General features: G+C 38.6%; 1 long non-coding RNA gene across 1 annotated transcript; it reads right to left on the reverse strand.

The window, feature by feature from the left end:
* Positions 1-1288: 1288 nt before the first annotated feature.
* Positions 1289-2099, reverse strand: LOC122028853. Its single transcript, XR_006124979.1, has 3 exons — positions 2054-2099; positions 1419-1490; positions 1289-1344 (listed from the first exon to the last, which is right to left on the reverse strand). It is a non-coding gene; the product is annotated as an uncharacterized LOC122028853 (long non-coding RNA).
* Positions 2100-20188: the final 18089 nt, after the last annotated feature.

A 20188-nucleotide genomic window follows, 5' to 3' on the forward strand; every position in this document is an offset into this window, starting at 1 on the left:
CGATAATAAGTGCAATACCGATTGTTCCATGGTCCTGGTCCGGAAGCATGCACAGCTGCGACTCGGGGAGCGGGTCTAATCTCCGACCCAGGATGGAAAGCAGGTCTGGCTTCCCGGACGCGTGGTAGAGGTTGAGGAGGTGGTTGAGGGTGGTCTTTCGGCTTTCCTCCTAGCAGCCTGTGCTTCTTCTACTTTGATGTAGTAGGTAACTTTTTCCACCATCTCATCAAAATTCCAAGCGGGATTTTTGATGAGATCTCTGAAGAATTCTCCTTCTCCTACACTACAAGAAAAAAGCCTAACAACAACGGTTTTTCACCGTTGTCATAGCCCATTTTGAACTGTTGTTAAAGGCCGTGTTGTTAAAAGGGGTGCCCAAAGACAACAGTTTTTAACCGTTGTCTTTGAAGGCAAAGACAACATTTTTACAACAGTGAAAAACTGTTGTCTTTTCCTTCCAAGACAACAATTTTCACCGTTGTCTTTGAGCGTCTACCTTTAATAACAGGGTCTTCAACAATAGTTTTAAACTATCTACGACAACGGTGAAAAACCGTTGTCTTTTTTAGAAAAAAAATTAATACACAATTTCCCAATATTATAAATCATTCAAAATACTAAATTTCAAAATAAAATTTAATATATAATTTTCTAACATTCAAAAATAATATCTATAACATTCTGAAGAAATTTCATAAGCAACCAACAAAATTTCATAAGCAACCAACAAAATGATAACACTATTAAAACAAAGGTAGAACAATATAACACAAGATTTTCTACTTAGATGTCGGTGAAGAGGAGGGATTGCAGCTCCTAGTGCTCCTTAATTTGTTAAAGTTTCTTCATTTTTTTAGCTTGTCGGCATTCTTCCCAATACTCTTGAGGACACCTAAAAAGAGCAGAATGAAATTATGCAATCCCGTGCACAAGAACTATGTAATTCTAAGTGGTGGATCATGTCTGTCACAAGTTCGCCACTAATTTTTTGACCATTATGCACAGATTGTAGACAAGCATGAAAATAAGCAGAACCATAAATATAAGTGAATAAAGGATACCTTTCAATCTTCTAAATCTTCTTTTCTGGTTGGCCCGTCTCCTTTTCCTCTCTTCTTTTGTTAACTCTGCCTCTTCTTTGATGTTTCCTTTTCCATGAAAAATCTCCTCAGGGGCAAGCATAGCTGCATCTGAGACGGCCAATGGAGCAACCTGCAAAACCATTGTATTTCAGTGACTCGAAATTGTTTTTACCATAAACTAAAAGACAACTCCAAAAGATATTTTTACCTCTTCCATTGCTAGAGCAGGTACATTGACTTGTATAGACATGTCCTCAATAACCTACATCATAACTTATGGTCAATCAAGAAATAAATACTAAAAGAATTAAACACTTGATAAGCTTTATTGCTAACCGGCTTTGGAGCAAAATGGAAGTGAGACAGCGCATCCAACTTTAAGGAAATCTTTTTGAATAGCATTGTTGCCTGCAGGCATAAAAGAAAAAGTGTATGAGAAAAGCTAAGAAGCTACACAAGCAGCCAGATGTTATCGCAGATCAATACCATAGATCTAGTGGATCTGTATTATTAACAAATTCAGATTGCAGATATCCCAATGTCAGTTTTTTTGGCTATAAAGTAAAGTCATTATATGCATTAGTAAGAAAGACATCTATCGATAATATAATATTCCATCAGGACTTCTGAGAAAGTTTCCCAGGCAAATAAACAGAAAGGAGGGAAAACCCAAAGAGCTTGAGATGTTTCAATATAATTTCTCAATAGTGAGAATACAACAGTTGTAAGGAGCTTAAAGAAAATGCGTCGATGAAGACATATAAACTGACACCTAAGACATACAAATTCTCATTCTCATCAGCCATCAATCACTAAACTATGATTACTATCCTACCAGCAACTGAAATTAGAAATTGAAAAAAGTGCAGATAATTTTGGTAAAAATAGCTACTAATTACTAGGGTTCAGTTTGAATTTTTATGACAAAATTTACCACATAGGAATAGTAAATAAGTGGACAAGTAAAATACCTCAATCTTAAGTTTATCAGAAGCAGAAAGAAGAGCTGGAGCTAGACCCGTCTTCTGCGTATATTCTTCTTAAATTACAAAAAAAAGGAGAGAGAGAGAGAGAAGTGAGCATAGTCTATGTATCACACATTAGCTGATTAATAAAAATGATTTGCATGAATGAAGCAGCGAACCTCATATATCTCGGCAAGACCCTTCTTACTCTTATTTTCATCCTGTTAAAAAGTCCATTATGACATTGTTCCCACTTAGAAGTGTTCAATTTATATATCTTAATGTTGCCAAAGTTAGACAGAACAAGAAAATTGCCATCTCTTTGGTCTCCTTAGGGGGTTTAGATGGCAAGATAGGTGCTCTTTCAACGTCATCAAAATGACCCTAGAAGCAATCATAAACTTGAACATTACATAATTCTAATTGGTGTGTTTTTGTGGTTTTACATTTAGATATTATTGTCTTCACGGTCTTTGCTGTCTAATAAGAATGAATTGTTTAATTAATGGTCGTGCTTGGCATGTTAGATTGTTAATCTTTCTGGTCTTGAGAAAGAAATAATGCATATTGTTGTTTCAAATACCAATATACCATTTTATCTTTTCATGAATATATACATCAAGCAATTTTCTAAATACATCTAGAAATTATTGGATTTTCATACTCTTTTAGCCTGATTAAAGGGGTATGAAATGTATGCAATTAAAACAAACTATTTCTCAGTACATTTTTCAACCACAACCCAAGTTTGAATTTCATGATGAAAGAGTAAAAAGACAGAACCAAAATAAAATCCTCCAGTGAATAATATTTTCATGCTGCAACACGTTAAGATCCTCCCGTCAACGATACTACACGAATAATTGAAAAGGCAAATTAGAATCAAATGATCATGGCTAAGTAGCGATAAACTATGAATGGGGAAAAAAAGTATAAGCGTTGTCCAAACAAATGAGTATTAGGAAAGAAAAGTTATAAGCCAATGGTTTATTTTGTAGTATCTGTGGATATGGGATTGTTAGAAGAACAAAACAGAAAAAACGATGCTTGATAAATAAGGATTCTAGTTTTCAACCCATCGTGTTAGGCAAACCACTGGGAGCAGATTAAGATAAATGTTAAAGATTAATTAAAAGACTGCTCTACTAAGCTTAAAATACATTTATTTCTTTGGCAGCGGGAGACATAAAAATAGAAACGAAAATATGCAGTTGCAGATACTATGAAGTTAGAACCACTTGAATAGGACTATCAAATCTAAAAGGAATCCAATATGTACATGCGCTCACTATAAAGTTAGAACCACTTTGAAGTTTCGAAATAGGACTATGATATCAAAAGGGAATCGAATATGTACATATGCATACCTGTTGGAGCTATTCCTCAAAAAAATGTATTAACATTAATAGAAACATAGAAGAGGAAAAAAAATAGAAATTATAAAACCCTGAACGACCAATCAAATCCCTATAGAATGTTCAAACCACTACCAAGTACAGATTTATTTATTTTTTTATATGAGTTCTTATTCAGTTTAAGCATTACATGATTCTAATTGGTGCCATGTTGCAGATGGTAGAGGGCCAGTTAATCCAGAAGGGGTGCAATATTATAATAACTTGATCAATGAACTCAAGAAATATGGTACAATTAGAATAGTGGTCATACCTTGACAATTTTCAGTCACAATTTTACCAAACTGTGTTTGGCCGGCAGGAATTGAACCTCATGTCACTCTTCTTCACTTTGACCTCCCTCAATCTTTGGAAGATGAATATTCTGGACTCTTGAGCCCAAAGATTGTGTACATTTCTACTACAACCCTTTCATTTGCATCTCCTCGAATAATGTCTAAGATAGTGTCCATTGTGATGCAGAGAGGACTTCACTGCTTATGCTGATGTGTGCTTTAGAGAGTTTGGGGATAGAGTGAAATACTGGATCACTGTCAATGAGCCAAACATTAAACCCATCCTTGGCCATGATCTGGGAATATTTCCACCAAATCACTGCTCTTCCTCCTTGGCCTCTTCCCTTGGCCTCAATTGTAGCAAAGGGAATTCATCTGTTGAACCATATGTAGCTGGTCATAACCTTTTGCTTTCCCATGCATCAGCAATCTCCCTATACAGAAAGAAATATCAAGTTTCAGCATTAGAAATATCAGGTTTCAAAAAGAAATGTTGAGGTGGCGAGGAGGAGGCGCTGGTGAGAAGGAGGCAACAAAGATGGCTAAAAGTCGAGGCGATGAGGAGGAGGCGGTGAAGATGGATGAAAGTAGAGGCCGCGAGGAGGAGGTGGCGAGGCCGAAAGTTGAGGCGACGAAGAGGGCGGCGAGGCCGAAAGTTGAGGCGACGAAGAGGGCGGCGAGGAAGGAGGCAGCGAAGAGGGTGCTGAGGAGGGAGGCGGCGAAGAGGGCGGTGAGGAGGGAGGCGGCGAAGAAGGCGGTGAAGAGGGCGGTAAGGAGGGAGGCGACGAAGAGGGCGGTGAGGAGGGAGGCGGCGAAGAAGGCGGTGAAGAGGGTGGTGAAGAGGGAGGCAGCGAAGAGGGTGGTGAGGAGGGAGGCGACGAAGAGGGCGGTGAGGAGGAGGCGGTGAAGAGTAGGGTTTTGGGAAAGAGACAAAAAAAAAAAACAAGGCGTAAACAACACTTAATAGACAGAAAAATGACGAAGGAGAAAAAGTGGTGAAAGAAAAAACAATCGCATTCAACAACACTTAATAGACAATGGTTTTTAAAAACCGTTGTCGTAATCCCAAAAAAGCGCACATAGACAACAGTTTTAAAAAACTGTTGTCGTACCCTTTAAAAACCATTGTCGTATCCCCAAAAAAATATAAATAGACAACGGTTTTTAAAAACCGTTGTCATAGGCCAAAAAAATTACTAAAAGACAACAGTTTTTGTTAAAACCGTTGTTAAAAGGCAAAAAGACAACGGTTTGGTATAAAACCGTTGTCGTTTGAGTGTTGTTGAATGACGTTTTTCTTGTAGTGCTAATCCATGAGAGAAGGCGCTCATCAGAATCTCCGAAGTGGCGGTGGGGACATCCTGAGCCACTTGATTGAAGCGGTTGATATAACTTCTTAAGGGCTCGGTCGGCCCTTGCTTCAGAGCGAATAGACAGTGATCTGTCTTCTGATATTTCTTACTACTAGCAAATCGATGCAGGAAGGCCATCTTGAAGTCCAAGAAATAGGTGATGGATCCTTGAGGTAATCCATCAAACCATTTTAATGCCGAGCCAGCTAGAGTGTTCAAGAAAACTCGACACTTGACAGCATCGCTGTATTGGTGTAGCAGGGCTGCATTTCTAAATTTACGTAAATGCTCTTCCGAGTCTTTGCTCCAGTCATATTCTCCGATCGACGGAGCTCTGTAGCCCTTAGGCAATCTTTCATTCAAGATCCTGGCCGATAAAGGTACTCTCTCGTCCAGATCTTTCGGGAATACCTCTGGTACGATAAGGGTCTTCCCCTTCTTCGAGTCTCGTGGCAAGGAACTTTCATCCATGGAGGCCTGAGGCTGCTCTTTTTTAAGGCTATGGTCCTAGGGCTCGGCTGATAATACCCCCCGCCGGGCTCACGATAGGGAACTTAAGGAAATGGCTCAGGCTATTTTCTCTTAGAACCCCGATCTGAGATAGGAAGGGGCTCCTTAGAAGCTTCAGCAGGAACTTGGCGTGGTCGAGAGACAGTCGCTTTCTTCTCGGAAGCTGCTCGCCTCTTGGCCTCCTTGAAGAGCTCGTATTCCCTGACGGTCATAGTGACATTGATACGGCCAGACTCCTCCATCTTCACGTTCCAGAACAGGTTGTTGTGTTCCCATAGACGGCGCCAAATTTGATCCCGTCTGGAAGCTGAGTCAGATGGAGGCAGGCCTTAGTGTACTGGAAGTTAATGGAAAGTCACCGAAGCATTAGATCTACCTGGTACCCCTCTGGAAAGGTCAGCACGAGCGGCTGACGAAGGAAGATGACCAGGACGATGATGCTACTGCTTTGCGCACACTCAGACGAGCCCACGAGTCGTTAGAGACCAGAAATCAGGGAAAAAGTCCCCAGGTCAGGCCCTCCGACACTCAAGTCAGGTACTTTTTCCCCAGAAAATACAGAGAAAGGACGAAAAGTAAAGACTAGTGAGAAATGACGAGTGAGCGTACCTGCATAAGGGACAAAGCATCCCTTTTTATACTGCAACTGATGCTTCTGGGACCTGGCAAGTGACAGGGAATGTTGACTGTCAGGCTTTGTCTGACGGTGAATGACACATGGTTTCTCCTGATAGGCTGGCGACAGAACCAAAGTTGGAATGAGCGCTGACTGTTAGCATATTCCCTGACACTGATGATTCTCTAACATTCTCTGACATTTTCTGACGATCAGTTGCGATTCCTTGGCTTGTTTATCTGATAGTGCCTGAACTCTAGGTCTGCATCCTGACCTGCTTCGACTCATTGCTATCCATGGCTTGTACGTCCCGACCTGCTCGACCGATCTATTTTCTGTCCTACATTTGTCTACTATTATCCATGGTTTGCACCTTCCGACCTGCCCGACCGATCTATTTCCTGTCCTGCATTTTTATACTGTTATCCATGGTTTGCACCTTCCGACCTGCCCGACCGATCTGTTTCCTGTCATGCATTTGTCTACTGTTATCCATGGTTTGCACCTTTTGACCTGCCTGACCGATTTATTTCTCGACCCGCTTTCATCTACTGTTATCCATGGCTTGTATGTCCCGACCTATACGCCAGGTCTGTTTACCGACCTGCTTCTGTTTACTATTATCCATGGCTTGTATGCCCCGACCTGTATGCCAGATATGTTTCCTGCCCTGCTTTTGTTTACTGTTATCCATGGCTTGTACGTCCCGACCTGTACGCTAGGTCTGTTTCCTGACCTGCTTCTGTTTACTGTTATCCATGGCTTGTACGTCCCGACCTGTACGCTAGGTCTGTTTCCCGACCTGCTTTTGTTTACTGCTATCCATGGCTTGTACGTCCTGACCTGTACGCCAGGTCTATTTCCTGACCTGCTTCTGTTTACTGTTATCTAAGGCTTGTACGTCCCGACCTATACGTCAGGTCTGTTTCCCGATCTGCTTCTGTTTATTGTTATCCAAGGCTTGTATGTCTCGACCTGTACGCCAGGTCTATTTCCCGACCTGCTTCTATTTACTGTTATCCATGGCTTGTACGTCCCGACCTGTACGCCAGGTCTGTTTTGCACCAAGGGCCTTCTTTCCTTTACCTTTACTTGTCTTGTGGGCTCAATCCTCAACCGTACCGAGCCCGTGGACCCTGTTCTTGACCGCTATCAGGGCTGACCTTTGTCCGACTTATACTCCTATCTTGTGACCACCCTCTCAGTTGAGACTTGGACCCTGACCATGTAAGCTTGACTTCTGACCAACCACGGAGGCTGAACTTTTGACCTCCACGTAAGCCTGACTTCTGACTTCCACGTAAGCTTGACTTCTGACCTCCACGTAAGCCTAACTTCTGACCCCCACGTTAGCTTGACTTCTGACCTCCACGTAAGCTTGACTTCTGACCATCCTGTGGTCTCGACTTCTAACCACATCATCTTACTGACCCCACAAACATGCACCGTATCATATAGCATGATGCTTGTCAAACTCCCTCGTATCCTTCTTTTCTTATTGAAACCTCCTTCACTCCTTGCCTTGAACTTGACCGCCTTAGCTAATCAACAATGACATTGTTTCTAACTTTTTCAAGCCGTCCTTTGGAGAACTTTTGATATTCATAGATTACATATACTTCTATGCATGCTTTGACACATATTTACTTATTTTCTTTGAATATGTTTTATGCTATTATACTTCTCTTTATCATATTTTTAGCATAATTACTCTCTTTATCGGATATCTACTCGTGTTTATTTTTTTGTTACCATAATACATTTCCAGAGTGAAAATGGAGTTAAGACGTGCTATGAAACAACCCTAGAAGAAGAACAAAGCCCAGCAGTGCCCCCTAGTACGGCTGTGCCTTTTCTGTAAGGAACTATAATGCTAAACACGCTGAAAAGTACAGCGGAAAAATAAGTTCATATCCAGAAGATCTATGTGAAGGAAACCATATACTAAGTTTTGTTAACAAGGAGTTATACCTTTGTTGCATGCCCTTCGCAATTTAGGTAGCAACGTTTCTTTAGATGTAGATTTCAGGGCAATCAAGTAGTCGCGCCTCTATGGTATCCACACAAACAAACCTTGTTTGTCTCAGAAACCCACGAAGTGGAGAAGGAAATAACCAAAGGTTATGCTAACAACCCTTCTTAGAGGTTTCGACCAAGTGAAGAGAGGAGGAGGAAGAAGAGTAAGAACACAAATTCTCATCATGAAAATGAAATCAAAAACCCATTTTTATTCATTCATGAAATTGCCTTAATATCAATTGCCTTAATTGATATTAATATTTATCTTTATCCAATGAATCCAATGCATGAGTAATTTAAATTGTCCACTCTTCATTTAATGCACGAGTAATTTAAATTGTGCACTCCTCTTTCTGTTGGTTGCTACTCAGAATACCGTCCTAGTTTCCCTGTACAAAAATTTGTACAAGCATAGAACTATCCTAGCTACCCATGTGCTCTACTGAAGTTAAATTTGAATTGCAAATGATGCTTAACATTATTAATCCAAATTGTCCTTCAGAAGTTAAACTTGGATTGGAAATGATACTTAATATTTTTACTCCAAATTTAACCGATGTGATCTTCCTAAGTTAAACCATATTACAGAAGTTATCAAATATCTATTTCAAAGATCGCCTTCCAGGTTAAGCATAGCGAGGCACTAGGCCTTCTTGGGTATAGGATCATCCACCACTTCCTAGACAAATCCTCACAAAGAAATTCGATATTTAACTTCTTACAGTAAACTAGGTTTAACTATAGAGACCTCAATAGAAGCACATTATCAAAACATGAAATCGAAAAATAAAATCGATAACAAAAATGATAACTTAAAACTGATAACATCTTGTGTTTGATTTTTCAAGATCTATATAAAAGATGAACTAGTTATGATGCAGAAACTAATAACTAGTTATACTTTTTTGTAGCTTATAGACCTCCTGATCTTCTATTGTATTCCTCTCATTCTCTTTGACGTCGTGTGGGTGATGATCTTCCAAGATGAAATCCACCCAAGCTTCTTCCAAGGCTTCCAAGATCCGGTCACCAACTAACCTCCAAGGGATGCTAGACAAGAGAGCTTCCTTCTCTTCTTCTTCTCCTTCAAGCAACCGACCACCAAGAGAACACCACACAAGATGTCACTGGCCACCAAGAGAGAAAACAAAAGGAGAAGAGAAAAGGACAAGGGCCGACCACCAAGGATTGGGAGAGAGGAATAGAAGATGTGTTATCTCATGAGGCACCCCTCCATCTCTTTTATAATCCTTGGTCTTGGCAAAAAATGAAAGTTTTAAATATAATTAAAACTTCCTTATATTCCTTGCCAATGACTAAAAAAGAAAATTTTAAAATAAAAAATTAAAACTTCCTTTAATGCTTATCATGGTTGGCCACCTACTTGTGCTCCAAACAAGGAAAGTTTTAAACACAAAATTAAAACTTCTTTATTTGTTTCCGATAAGAAATTTTAATAGAAAAATTTCTCTTTTAAATCCCTTGCTGGTTATAAAAGAAAAATTTTATAAATTAAAATATCTCTTTTAAAACATGTGGATGGTTACCAAAAAGAAAGTTTTATCAAAAAATTAAAATCTTTCTTTTAACTACAAATAAGGAAAGATATCAAACCTTTCTCTTAATCCTTTGTAGATAGCTATAAAAGGAAAGATTTAAAATTTAAAAACTCTCTTTTTAAAATCATGGCTTTCACAAAAGGAAAGATTTTTTTTTAAATTAAAACACCCATTTATTTTAATGTGGTCGGCCACCTAGCTTGGGCTCCAAGCTTGGCTGACCGTAACATGGCTCAACTTTTTGGCTTGGCCGACCCTAGCTTGGGCTCCAAGCTTGGCTTGGCCAGCCACCATAAGGTGGGTAAGAAGCTTGGATCTAATTGGATATAAGGCTTTATAAATAAGATGCTACAATAGGGACTGAGAGGAGGAATTGGTTTTGGTCTCCCTATGAGCTTGAGCTTCCCGTGTTCGCCCCAAACACCCAACTCAAGTTCATCAATAATATCTCATTCCACTAAAGAGTTATTATTGCTCTACCGCACCAATCCCATATTACAATATGGGCTCATTCTTATTATGAGCGTGTTAGTCTCCCTGTGTTTAAGATATCAAATGCCCACTAATTAAACGAGTTACTGACAATTCACTTAATTAATGTATTCTCTCCAAGAGTAGTACCACTCAACCTTATTATTATATCGGACTAATTCCACCTGCAGGGTTTATATGACAATCCTTATGAGCTCCTCAAGGGGATATTATCAACCTAGATTACTAGGACATAGTTTCATTCTATAATCAACAACACACCATATAAATAATATCATTTCCCAACTTATCGGGCCTATTGATTTAACGAACTAAATCTCACCCTTTAATAAATTAAAGAAATAACTATTAAGTATACGTGTTTGTTATTATATCATGATTAAGAGTACACACTTCCATAATAACAGAAGTTTTGTTCTTTTTAACAGTCAGTATAAAAAGAATAACCTCAAATGGTCCTGCTCAATATACTCAGAGTGTACTAGTGTAATTTTATAGTCAAGATAAACTCATACCAAATTACACTATAACCATTCCAATGATTTGTCTCATTCCATCTTGGTTGTGAGTAACTATTTATAATTTATAAAGAACTGATAACATGATTTTCTGTGTGTCTCCTCACACCATGTTATCTACAATATAAGTTAAATGGACAACTACACTTAACATAAATGTAGTCATTTGACCAATGTGATTCTTATTTCAAAATAAATGTTTATACAAAAGCTAGACTTTTAGTATACACTCTAACAATCTCCACTCATACTAAAAGACTATGCTGCCATAAACGTTGCCATACATCTGATTCTCATCCCCTCAACATGCTGATCAAAAGCTTTTGCCGGAAGGGCCTTAGTGAAAGGATCTGTCAGGTTATCTACTGATGCAATCTTGGCGACAACAACTTCTCCTCGCTTTACGATGTCTCGTATCAGGTGGTACTTGCGCTCAATGTGTTTACTCGCCTTATAGGCTCGTGGTTCCTTCGAGTTTGCTACTGCACCACTATTATCACAATAAATTGTGATGATTTTGGGCAAACCAGGAATCACATCTAAGTCCATCAAGAAGTTCTTCATCCATACAGCTTCCTTGGCTGCCTCAGAGGCTGCTACATACTCAGCTTCCATGGTGGAGTCTGAAATGCATTTCCGCTTAACACTCCTTCATGCTATGGCTCCACCTCCTAAAGTAAACACATAACGTGAGGTAGACTTACTATTGTCCCTATCTGATTGGAAGTCAGAATCCGTGTAACCCACAGGGAGCAAATCATCTGGTTGGTAAATCAGCAGATAATCTCTAGTCCTTCTCAGGTACTTTAATATATACTTTACGACAACCCAATGTCCCTGTCCTGGAGTACTTTGATATCTGCTAACCATGCCCACGGTAAAACAGATATATGATCTCGTGCATAACATGACATACATTAGGCTTCCTACAGCTGAAGCATAAGGAACTGCCTTCATTTCTTCTATCTCTTTTGATGTCTTAGGAGACATCTCTTTAGATAAAGATACTCCATGCCGAAAAGGTAGAAAACCTTTCTTGGAATCTTGCATGCTAAAACGAGCTAGGATAGTATCGATATACGAAGCTTGGGATAAGCACAACATTCTTTTCTTGCGATTCCTTATTACTTTGATCCCGAGAATATGTGTGCATTCTCCCAAGTCCTTCATATCGAATTGCTTGGACAACCATATCCTTACTTCTGACAATACTTTGATATTATTTTCAACTAACAAAATGTCATCTACGTATAGTATAAGAAATACCACCATGTTTCTATCACACTTCTTGTATACACAAAACTTATTCAGACTATGAATAAATCCATAAGACTGGATTACTTCATTAAACCGGATGTTCCAAGATCTTGAAGCTTGCTTCAGTCCATAAATAGACCGATTGAGCTTACACACAAGATGCTCTTTGCTTTTGCAATAAACTCCTCTAGTTGTTTCATATGGATGTTTTCTTCAAGACCTCCGTTTAGGAAAGCTGTTTTGAGATCCATTTGCCAAATCTCATACTCCATATGAGCAGCAATAGAAAAGAGTATCCGGATAGACTTAAGCATAGCTACTGGCGAAAAGGTTTCCTCATAATCGACTCCCTCTTTCTGAGTATACCCCTTCGCAACAATCCTTGCTTTGAAGGTTTCCACCTTCCCGTCTGTCCCTCTTTTCCTTTTGTAGATCCATTTACATCCAATAGCTTTTACACCATTTGATGGTTCTACTAGCTCCCAGACTTTGATAGAATACATAGATTCTATTTCTAAATTCATTGCTCTTTGCCAAGATGTTGCATCTTTATCTTGGAGTGCTTCGTTATATGTTTGGGGATCAGGTTCATGTTTACTTGGGATCAAGTCGAAAGACTCTCCCAAAAATATGAATCTTTCAGGTTGTCTCACAACCCTCCCACTATGACGAGGCACTATCTGTAGTTGTATATCATTGTGATACATATTGCAGTTTCTTGTGATATTTCATCTTGCACTATTGGTACTAAAGTAGACGTGTCCTCTCTCATTTCTTCTAGAACAATTTCACTCATGGGCTTGTGGTTTATTATATAGTCCTCTTCTAAAAATCGGGCATTCGTACTAACAATGACCTTTTGATCTTTAGGACTATAAAACAAATAACCTTTTGTTCCTTTAGGATAACCTATAAACAAGTGAACTTCTATACGAGATTCCAACTTATCAGCATCTCCCTTCAGCACATGTGCTGGACTACCCCAAATCCGAACATGACTCAGACTAGGCTTACGCCCGTTCTACAATTCTGTGGGAGTAGAGGGTACTGATTTAAAAGGTACCAAGTTCAGAATGTACACTGTCATTTCTAAAGCATATCCCCAAAATGAATTTGGTAATTCTGAATAACTCATCATCGATCTAACCATTTCCATAAGAGTTCTATTCCTTCGTTCTGCCATACCATTCTGTTGGGGTGTACCATGTGCAGACAATTGGGATTGAATTCCAACATCTTATAAGTAATTCCTAAACTCTCCTGAGAGGTACTCACCACCATGATCAGACCGTAGTGTTTTGATACTTTTATCATGACGTTTCTCCACATCAGCCTTATACTCTTTAAACTTATCAAAGCACTCATACTTGCGGCGTATCAAATAAATGTACCCATATCTCGAATAATCATCTATAAAAGAGACAAAATATTCGAAACCACCTCTCGTCTGGATAGTCATAGGTCCACACAAATCAGAATGAACCAATTCCAACACATCTTTTGCTCTATATCCCTTGGCCTTAAAAGGTCTCTTGGTCATTTTTCCTTCCAAGCAAGATTCACAGGTTGAAAGTTTTCCAACACTAATGAACCCAAGAGTCCATCGGCTATTAGCCTTTGAATCCTACTCAAGTTAATATAACCAAGTCTTAGATGCAAAAGATATGTTTGGTTCATTTTTGAAGGTTCCTTTCTCTTATTAGAATTAGAGGATGTGTTATTAATTTTCATTTGTTGCTTTGTAGGAGTTATCAGATTTAGAGTATACAAATTGTCAACTAATGTACCAGAACAGATAACTACTCTATTCTTCTTAATAACCACTTTGTCATCAAAAGAAACAGTATATCCATCCAGAAACAATTTAGAAATTGAAATTAATTTTTTTCTAAAACTTGGTACAAAAAGATAATTTCTCAAAATCAAAGTTCTATTTCTATAAAATGATAAGTAAACAACTCCCACTCCAACAACCGCCACTTTCGTAACATTTCCTATGTAGACAATTATCTCTCCTTTATATAGTCGTTGGGTTTCCTGGAACCCCTGCAATGAATTGCAGACATGATCAGTGTCTCCTGTATCTACACACCAGGTACTGGTAGATAACATCGCTAAACATGTTTCAACTACTAGAGAATAAGATATATCTTTATTGTTCTCTTTCCTATGAGGATAATCCGCCTTCCAATGTCCAGACTGCTTGCAAATGAAGCACTTGCCTTTCGGCTTCTTCACTCCTGCTTTTAGTCCACTATCTAGAGATCGATTCACTTTCTTTGCCAAGCCAACTTGTTTTTTCTTCTTGTTCTTACCTTTCGACTTAGAAGTAGAAACATTTTAGCAAAGTGGATTTGAGAACTATGACGAAATAGCCCTTCTGCTGCTTGAAGTTTTGTCAGTAGTTCTGCCAATGAATAAATCCTTTTATTCATATTATAGTTCTGGCGGAACTGCTCAAAACTTTTGGATAGCGATTGGAGAATAATATCGACCTGGGTTTCCCCATCGATTTCAGCTCCAAGGATTTGTATCTCGTTCAAGTAAGCCATCATTTTGAGGATATGATCCCTTATAGATGCATCCTCTGATATGGTGGCTGTCATTAAGTTTCTCATAGCCAGTTGCCTAGCAGCTCGATTCTGGTGTCCGAAGAGATCCTTGAGATTGCTCATCATGTCATAGGCAGTTGGCATGTCCTAATGCTGATGTTGTAGCACATTTGACATTGAAGCCAAAATATAACACCGCGCCATCTCATCTGCCTTGACTCATTTCCTATGATGTTCAATCTCCTCTTCACTAGAATCGTTATTAGGTACATTAGGGCATATCTCTATCAGTACAAACTTATAACCTTCAGCAGTTAGGATAATGTCCAGGTTTTTTTTCCAATCTATGTAATTGGGACCAGTAAGTTTGTTCTCTTTCAGAATAATAGCTAGTGGGTTGAAAGTCATCCTAAGAATCATAAAATAAGTTTTGGTCAAAACTTTAGAATTTAGAATAATATTGAGTCCTCAAACAATATTAATTAAATTCACCAACACCTCAAAACACCGTGAATTTTGTATGCCATGATAGTGTGGACATATACAAATTCAAACATTTGTAAGAGGAGGTTTTACCCATTAATTTTATTCTTGTCAACCTAACTTTATGACAAATAAAATTAATAGTTGGTTTTCCTTTGGTCACACAAATAATAGCAATGACTCCGATGAGGAGGATACTATTAAATGCGCCTAAGTATATACCATTACTTGATACTTAGTTCATTAAATAGAATTATGCCCCTTCAGATGGAGAAGATCACACGCTCCTAAATAATTTTCTATAATCATCCATAAAGGAAGTTTGATCTAGTGATCCGCAAATAAACTCATCCGATGTGGAGGAAGGCACTCAGAGCCAACGCGTAAATTTGTTTGCATCACTTATAAACCAGTAATGGAGACCGTGGAATTGATTTATAAATCTCTCTCCCACTTAGTTATTTAAGATGAGGATTTTAACATGCACACACACATCACAACAAATAAAAGTAATAAATATAGAAAAACAATTTTCTAACTATTATGACCTCTTCCATCACTGTCCTCCGTGTGTTGCCAACCCTAGCTGCTGCCATCTTTAGCCACCGTAATGGGGTCTAGTCGTCGCATCTATCTTGCTTCTTTTTCCGCTGCGCCTCTGGTCCTCAAATAACACCATGCCTCGCAAGGATACGATCCGCGATAAAAATAAAATTTTACATATATCGATCCTATATTCCATAAAGGAATGTACATAAAGTCTAGATCAAATAAAATGTAAAATCCTAAAACTAATACAGCTCCTACTGTATTTAATACATACAATCATGCACACACATAAAATGCCCTCGACATGTCTGAGGGTCCAATCACACATAATCACAATAGACCATAATAATTGGAGCCTGCAACCCTCGACATGTGCATAATTAAACTAAAAACAAAACACACAGAGGTATAACCTAGCTCTGATACCAATTGTTGGTTGCTACTCGGAATACCGTCCTAGTTCTCTTGTATAAAAATTTGTACAAGCATAGAACTATTCTAGCTACCCATGTGCTCTACTGAAGTTAAATTTAAATTGCAAATGATGCTTAACATTATTAATCCAAATTGTCCTTCAGAAGTTAAACTTAGATTGGAAACGATACTTAATATTTTTACTCCAAGTTTAACAGATGTGATCTTCCTAAGTTAAACCATATTACAGAAGTTATCAAATATCTATTTCAAAGATCGGCTTCCAGGTTAAACATGGCAAGACACTAGGCCTTCTTGGGTATGTGATCATCCACCACTTCCTAGACAAAACCTCACAAAAAAATTCGATATTTAACTTCTTACAGTAAACTAGGTTTAACTATAGAGACCTCAATAGAAGCACATTATCGAAACATGAAATCAAAAAATAAAATTGATAACAAAAATGATAACTTAAAACCGATAACCTCTTGTGTTTGGTTTTTCAAGATCTATATAAAAGATAAACTAGTTATGATACGAAAACTAATAACTAATTATACCTTTTGTACCTTATAGACCTCTTGATCTTCTATTGTATTCCTCTCCTTCTCTTGGACGTCGTGTGGGCGACGATCTTCCAAGATGAAATCCACCCAAGCTTCTTCCAAGGCTTCCAAGATCCAACTACCAACTAACCTCCAAGGGATGTTAGACAAGAGAGCTTCCTTCTCTTCTTCTTCTCCTTCAAGCAACCGGCCACCAAGAGAACACCACACAAGATGTCGCCGGCCACTAAGAGAGAAAACAAAAGGAGAAGAGAAAAAGACAAGGGTCGACCACCAAGGATTGGGAGAGAGGAATAGAAGATGTGTTATCTCATGAGGCACCCCTCCATCTCTTTTATAATCCTTGTTTCTTAATAAGAAACAAGAAAGTAAATGTAGAAATAAAGGAAAACAAAAACTGAACTATAAACTAATAGCAAAAAAAGAAAATGTAGAAATAAAAATAGACAAATAAATAAAAAACCTATAAACAAGTCTAGAGTAACTCATATGCTAGTCAACTAATGTTAATCGAAAACAGTCTCTGGCAATGACACCAAAAACTTGTTACGAACTGCAAGTACACGGTTATGTCGTCAATAATACAAAAGATATCGATTCCACGAGGACTGTTGATTAAGCACTAGTTAACTTCGCACGGAGAATTATCTAGACTAACAAAGATGGTTCGCAAATGCTTGAAAGAAAGAGATTGAGAAGAGAGAGAGAAGGAAAGAGAGAATGTAAAAAGTAGAGGAGGGAGAGTTAGATTTAGGGATGAATAGATACTAGGATTTCAGTTTCATTATGATGCTAGTTAATGTCCCTATACATTATTCAAATCCTTAACTCCATATTTACATTTATATAGGGATTCTAACTAAAGTCTGACACAACCCTACGCAGATCGCACCGAAGAGTCTATCCAAGTTCTCATGCCATTAAGTAAAGAAGAAACTCTAGAAAGTCTAGTTAAAGAGTTACCCTCTGTCATAAGACCCCCTGATCATACATTCCTAGAGTTATCTAATGTACTTCCTAACGATAACACCGGAGTATCCACTCCAATTGGAATGTCCTAACAAGAATTAGTCCCTATGTTAAGATCTTTTAACTCTAAAAAGTAGGTAAGTATTGATGCCCTCTGTCACTTAGGACATAATATATCTGATTGAATGAGAATCCTCTGTCATTAAGGACCCTCCAATTATCCAATCTAGTAGCAACCTTAATATAAAGATAAATCAACCATAATCCACATACATATACCACACACACATTTCATCAAATATGTACAAGGCATAAAACACGTAGATCATGGCATAAACACTTTATCGAATAAAAAATATCTAAATACATAGTTCATATATCACATCACATCATACTTACTTTCTACATTCTAGATCTAGAGATATACTCCATTGCAAGAGAGATACAAATAAAAGACATGAAATTAAACATCCTACAACCCTAAACACAAGATAGAGAATAGAGGAATGCTTATCTACACTACAAGAAAAAATCTAATAGACAACGCTTTAAAAGCATTATCTATGTGGTTGAAAAAGCGTTGTTAAAAGCACTGTTATTAAAAGTCTGTTCAAAGACAACACTTTAAAATCGTTGTCGTTTGTAGCAAAGACAACGCTTTTGCAACGGTTTAAAAGCGTTGTCTTTTTTTACAAAGACAACGCTTTTGCAACGCTTTAAAAACGTTGTCATTTTTTTAAAATAAAAAAAATCATATTTGTTTTTCTATTTACAAAACCATTGCTTTTATATTTACAAAACCATTATTTTTCTTTCACCTTGCTATAAAAATGAAATCAACCATAACTTAACAAAATGAACAAAGTCATGACACATCAAAACTAGGTAAAGTATATATATATATATATATATATATATATATATATATATAGTGTTGGATCGAGATGCGCTAGAGGGGGGGGGGGGTGAATAGCGCTCGCGGCTAAATCGTTCGATTATCGGAATTGTAAAAAGCGTAAGAGTTAATGCAGCGGAATAAAAACAAACACACAAAGACGCAAGAGATTTTTACTTCGTTCGGAGCCTAAGGAGACTCCTACTCGAAGGCCCGCGATCCTTGATCGCTTCCGGTGGGCAACAACTATAAGCTTGATTATTACAAACTAAGTATTACAAGAAATGCGATAAAAGAAATCTATACCGACGACGAAAAGAGAAATCTTGGAGCTCTGGGTCGTCGGAGACTTGTAGCAGCACTTCCGGGAGTCTTTCGGAGCAGCACGTTGAAGAAAGAAGACTTGGAATTCGTTGTACTTTAGCTGCTCCCTCGACCCTCTTTTTATATGACATTCCGGGCGCTTGGATCCCTTCCGGGCGCCTGGAGTGTGACGTGGCCAACCAACCAGGATGCTCCACATGGCGAAGTCGTGGCAGGGATAAAACTTGGTCCCGGGCGCCCGGACCTGTTCCGGGCGCCTGGACCTCCGGGCGCTCGGATCCATCCCGGGCGCCCGGACCACCTTTTTCTAGCAGGTTCCTCTCCTGCAAAACAAGGTTAGTCCGAGCAAATACCCTACAAGACAGTGTTAGAATTTGATAAATCATAGTAAAAAAGAATTGACAGTCTTCGGACTATCTGAGTCTGACTTCGGATTTCCAACCGGAAACCCTAGGTCCACCCGACGCCTACTGTTCCCTCTATGGGGAACGCATCCTCACCTACTCCACTCAGGAGATTTACCTGTTGCCAGTACAATCCTCCAGATCGACTGGACTTTTGTTTAGCTGACGCCCGGACTTTCTCACTGACATACGCTTCCCGGCTAGTCCAGTCTTTCACCTGGTTCGCGACACCAGGACTTTCCACCTAGGGTTACCACCCCCTAGGACTTTTGCCTGAAGCCATCGACCTGCCAAGACTTTCCGCATAGGGTTACCACCCCCTATGACCTAGGGTTACCACCCCCTAGGATTTTTCCCTTTGCCTAACCGCAGCTAGGACTTTTTTCCACCTAGGGTTACCGCCCCCTAGGACCTAGGGTTACCACCCCCTAGGGTTTTCACCTGCCTAACCGCAGTTAGGACTTTCCTAAAACACTCATTCAACATGTTAGATAACAACAACCCTTAACTTTGAACCCTTTGCCATTATCAAAACTCAGGTTTGATCGTCGGATGCTTCCCGCACCAACAATCTCCCCCTTTTTGATTATGGCAACCCAAATTCAAAGTTAAGTAAAACCAATGCATAAGTATATTAAAAAGTTTTAAGTGAGCAAGCTTAAGTATATAAATTCAAACGAATGCCTAACTTAAGCTAACACCTAAACTTTTGTGAAGCTCCCCCTTAATACAGGGTTTCCTTTTTGAATTTTTACTTTACTTTTGAATTTCCTACTCTCCCCCTTTGCCATTTATCAAAAAATAAGCTTGTTGAAAATAATTTTTAATTTTTCTTTTTGAAAAGTAAATTAGAAAAAAAAATAGGATAAGTGCTAAGTTGAAAAATAAATTTTCACCTAAAATTTTGAAAGCACTGAGTTAAAATTTTGCAAGATTATTTGAACGGTAACTTAGAAAATATCTTAGTAA

The sequence above is a fragment of the Zingiber officinale genome, chromosome 10B, assembly GCF_018446385.1.
Source record: "Zingiber officinale cultivar Zhangliang chromosome 10B, Zo_v1.1, whole genome shotgun sequence".
Classification (NCBI taxonomy): Eukaryota; Viridiplantae; Streptophyta; class Magnoliopsida; order Zingiberales; family Zingiberaceae; genus Zingiber; species Zingiber officinale.